The sequence below is a fragment of the Phacochoerus africanus genome, unplaced genomic scaffold (genome assembly GCF_016906955.1).
Source record: "Phacochoerus africanus isolate WHEZ1 unplaced genomic scaffold, ROS_Pafr_v1 Scaffold_15, whole genome shotgun sequence".
Taxonomy (NCBI): domain Eukaryota; kingdom Metazoa; phylum Chordata; class Mammalia; order Artiodactyla; family Suidae; genus Phacochoerus; species Phacochoerus africanus.
Genome location: NW_025927343.1, coordinates 65,044 through 70,110, shown reverse-complemented (window position 1 = coordinate 70,110; position 5,067 = coordinate 65,044). Strand labels below are relative to the sequence as shown.

Sequence of the window (5,067 nt, the reverse complement as noted above, 5' to 3'; positions counted from 1 at the left end):
TGGAGATGGTTTTAACTAGTTTTATTTTTTAGCTGTAACAAAATTTCCTAATCAGTAATTCTGGAGTTAGTCTTTTGAGACTGAGGGGAGGCCTGGGAGGTGAAAGGAAAAGGCTTTTACTTCAAAACATGAGAACTCAGGAGTTTGTACATGGTTTCACTTCTGGAATACAGTGATTCAGACTCTATAGGTCTTTGATGCCATCCAGATCTGACATAGGGATAAAACTCTTATCTGAGGGAGTTGTAAGGGGTATAAAGAAAAGGAAAGGACCCAGGAGTTCCTGTTGTGGTTCAGTGGTTAACAAATATGACTAGGAACCATGAGGTAGTGAGTTTGATCCCTGGCCTCGCTCAGTGGGTTAAGGATCCAGCATTGCTGTGAGCTGTGGTGTAGTTTGCAGATGCAGCTTGGATCCAGTGTCGCTGTGGCATAGGCCGGCGGCTACAACTCTGATTAGACTCTAGCCTGGGAATCTCCAAATGCTCTGGGTGCAGCACTAGAAAAGGAAAAAAAAAAAAAAAGAAAGGACACATTTGTATGAACTAGGTTCTAAAGTGGCTTTTGGTATGTATTTTTCATAGGCAATTTCATAAAGAAAAACAGTCTAGAGACGAGAGCTGACTGAGCAAAAGTAGCAGAACCCTATGAGTGGTGACTTGACAAGAATTGCGGGCTGGGTTAATGCTTAAAAAGTTAGAGCTGATTGATGGGAGCAGGAAATAATGAACAAGTGAGTCAGTTAGTTAATGGATGCTTATGGGGCCAATACAGGTCCAATGAAGGACAGAAGTGAAGTTTGTCTTCAACACTCGCCAAGCTTTGGTTACCTCCCCTGGGCTCTCTTCTAACCCACTGGCTCTGCCTTCATGTTCTGACCCCTTATCTCTACTCTCTAAGCCATGGTTTATCTTTGACCCACTGTAATCTTTTGCTATGAAACTCTCCTGCACTGTGTACCTCATCAGCTTTAGGGTGATTCTTCGAGTTGTATGTAAATAACAGGAACACTTACTGTCATGTTTTAATGACAAAGCTAGAAATTTTAAGGAGTTCCGTTTGTGGTTCTGTGGGTTAAGAACTCTACATAGTGTCCATGAGAATGGGGGTTCAATTCCTGGCCTTATTCAGTGGATTAAGAATCCAAATTTATTTTTTTTTATTTTTGCTTTTTAGGGCCTCACTTGAGGCATATGGAAGTTCCCAGGCTAGGGGTCAAATTGGAGCTACAGCTTCTGGCCTACAACATGGCTACAGCAATGAGAGATATGAGTGGTGTCTGTGACCTACACCACTGTTCACGGCAATGCCAGGTCCTTAAACTGCTGAGCGAGGCCAGGGATTGGACCCACAACCTCATGGTTTCTAGTTGGATTTGTTTCTGCTGTGCCATAATGGGAATTCCAGGATCCACTATTTTTTAAGAAAAAAAAGCTAGAAATTTTAAGATGATAGGTGCTTTTAATTCTATGTACATTCCATCTTTTCCACACCATTTTTCCCCCTAATAATGATGAGTATAGATCATACATAGGAGAAGAGTGTAACAGGCCGATGGGTAATGGAATGTGAATTAGGCATAATAGTTCAGTTATTAAAGTGGATCCATTTTCCTTTACCTGAGCATTTACTGTCTGCAATGTATGTTTTACATATACCATCTCATTCTAACCTTCACAACAACTCCAAGAGAAGGATCGTGTCAGCACCTTTGTGTAGGTGAACTGTGACCTGTGAAGAATTAAAATAGCTCGAGATCACACAGATGGATGGCAGAGATAGGATTTGGACCCAGGTCTGTTTAACTCTGAAGTTAGAGCTTTCAGCCACAGTGCTTTACTTTTTTAATTTTAACCATATTTTCCCAGACAAAACCACAAGCCTATACTGCCTCTTCACAAATATGAACATATTGAAAGATAGAGTTTTATTCTTCTTTAGCACCCTTTCTCTTTCTTCCTCCCTTTCTCCAGTGGGAAGAATGTAAATCCTCAATGGTGTAGTCAGTCTGATATTTGCTCTGGTAAGACTGCAACAGCACACAAGTTCTTGAGTAATGAGAACAGATTGCTCTTGGTGTAGGATCCCTGAGGTTCTGCCTGCCTTTGTCATGAGAATGTGAATTTGGTATGTCTAGTTCTGCATAAGATAAATCCCTTGAGGACATTATGGGAATGTATCAATCAGCTCAATTCTATAACACAAGATACTTCATGTTCACCAGAAGCTTGGGTTATCAGTATCCTGTTAACTTATATTGGAAAATAAAGTGTTATCTAGTGAGTTTAGTTGGCTTATTGACAGTATATATGAGTATATAATTTGACTCCATGGGCAAAATATTGCATGGAGTCTTTGTTGATGAAGAGGATGGAGAGCCTCAGTCTATCCCATTTCAGTGATGAATGACACTAAGCATCTTCTCCTATGCTCATTTGCTTTCCTTCTACCTTTCCACTCAAAGACTAAAAAAAAAAAGACAATTATGAAAGTTTTATGGCATGTGAAGAGTGATCCCTTTTCCAAGAGGTGAGTAATATGAAATAGAAGAAGAATAGAGTGGTTTCCTCAAGATCTTCTATCAATTTAATCAGAGATAAGTCCAGATGGTCAATTCTTCTTGCCACAGGAATGCAATCTAATGTGAAAAGATGGTCTGAGTGTATTTGGATTCCATTTTCTTTCTCTCTTCCAAGGCTGCATAGCAAAAGTGACATAACACTTTTCTGGCTAAGTATTTTGAAACATGAAACCCATTTTTTTCCATCATTGCACAATGATCACAATATTTGTAAGTCATAGTATCTTAGCAGAAATATGAAAATTAATCAAATATAGTTTATTTGATGGACAAACATTTTCAAAGATGGTGAGTGGGGGTGAGCTAACAGTCTATCCCGTGACAAAAGGCACGAGTCTCCCTTCAGTTTCCTCATGGCCAACATCATCTCATGGTTCCTCAGGGTATAGATCAAGGGGTTCAACAGTGGGGAGATGACAGTGAAGGTGACAGAGATGGCCTTATCTGTGGGAGGGTGGTGAAGGGCTGGGTGTAGACATAGATGCAGGGCATGAAGTGCAAGGTCACCACAGTGACGTGGGAGGTGAGGGTAGAGATGGCTTTCCTCCTGCCCTCCCCATGGTGAGACCTTAGTAATAATAATATGACCAGGTAGGGCACCAGGAGGAAGATGAACCACAGCATGGTGAGCAGTCCATTGTTAGAAATCATCAGCAGCTCAAGCACAAAAATGTCAGTGCAGGCAAGTTTGAGGACATGGAGGACATTGCAGTAGAAAGTGTCAAGGACATTGGGTGTGCAGAAGGGGAGTGGCAGCAAGAGTGAAATCTGCACGATGGAGTGGACAAAGCCACCCACCCAGGAGGCCACTATTAACCAAATGCAACAGCCTCTATTCATGATGGTCATGTAGTGTGTAGTGTAGGGGCTTGGAGATGGCCACGTACCGATCTAATGCGATCACTGACAAAGAAAATACATCCACCCCTCCAATAAGGTGGAAGAAGAACATCTGGGTGAAGCAGCCATTGTAGGAGATGGTCTTTCTTGGTGACAAAAGATCTGCCAGAACTTTGGGAGCTGTGGTGGAGGAAAAGCACATGTTGGCAATAGATAAATTACAGAGCAAAAATATACATGGGTGTGTGAAGGTGAGACTCACAGGTCTCAGTGATCATGATGAGGAGGTTTCCCTGCAGAGTTGTCATATACACCAAAAGCAGGAAAAGAAATAATACCAAGCTCAGTTCTTGCTCCTGGGTTAGGCCAAGGAAAATAAATTCTTTTGCAGCAGTGCAGTTCCCCAGCTCCATTGGAACATCTTCTTTTTCTCTTTTGTTTCAGCTACTTTGTATGAAAATACTTAGCTATATGTGTTTTCTTCTCTTTTTCCTCCTCCTCCTTCTCCTTCCTCTAAAATGTTTTCTTCTTCAGCACCATGAGTATAATTCAGAATCTTTCCCATGTGGTGGTAGTATTCATAATTTGTTGAGCTGTCCAAATATCTAATATAGCAGTCATTTCAGAGATCCAATTACATGATCACATGTGAAGTCTTTCAATAATCCTTTTTCCAGTAATACTGTTTTTGGAAAGAATAAGCATTTGTGTTCAGTAGTGATATTTACATAGCCTATTTTATATGGATTTATTTTGGTGTCAAAATTTCATTGTTATTATTTATTTATTTTTATGTTCTTTCAAATTGAAGTATAGTTGCTGTACAATATTATATAAGTTTCAGGTGTACAACATAGTGATACACAATTTTTAAAGTTTATATTCCATTTATGGTTGCTATAAAGTACTGGTTATATTCCTTATATTGTACAATATATTCCTGTAGCATATTTTTTGCCTTTTATTAAACATTTTTTATTATGATTGATTTACAATGCTGTGTCAATTTCTGCTGTGCAGCAATGTGACCCAGTCATACATATATATACATTCTTTTTTTCACATTATCCCCCATCATGTTCCATCACAAGTGATTATATATATAGTTCTCTGTGCTATGCAGCAGGATCCCATTTAAATTCCATACAAATTTATTGACATCAAGAACTTTCTGAAGGATTCATTCATATTCAAATCGTATATTTGTATGTAAAGATAAGAAAGAGGAGTTCCTGGCATGGCTCTGTGGTTAATGAATCTGACTAGCATCCATGAGGATGTAGGTTTGATCCCTGGCCTTGCTCAGTGAGTTAAGGATCTAGTGTTGCTGTGACCTGTGGTGTAGGTCAAAGACACTTCTTGGATCCTGCATTGCTGTGGCTGTGGCATAGGCCAGTGGCTATAGCTCTGATTTGACCCCTAGCCTGAGAATCTGCATAAGCTATGGGTGTAGCCCTAAACAGCAAAATAAAATAAAATAAAAAATAAAAAAGACATGACTCCAACCATTGTGGATTTAGAGTCTACAGATTTAATATTCATAATAGCAAATACTGTGTTGTTCAAGAGGGTTTTATCTTGCTATGATTACAATGTTGCTGTGGTATGAGTCAGTTTCCTTGCTCTTGGCTGTTTTCTGTCAGATT

The 5,067-nt window shown here is 39.6% G+C and overlaps 1 pseudogene; it reads right to left on the bottom strand.

Moving 5' to 3' along the window:
• Positions 1 to 2,828: 2,828 nt before the first annotated feature.
• LOC125119136 (olfactory receptor 4D10-like) lies at positions 2,829 to 3,834 on the bottom strand (annotated as a pseudogene).
• Between the last annotated feature and the right edge of the window lie 1,233 nt (positions 3,835 to 5,067).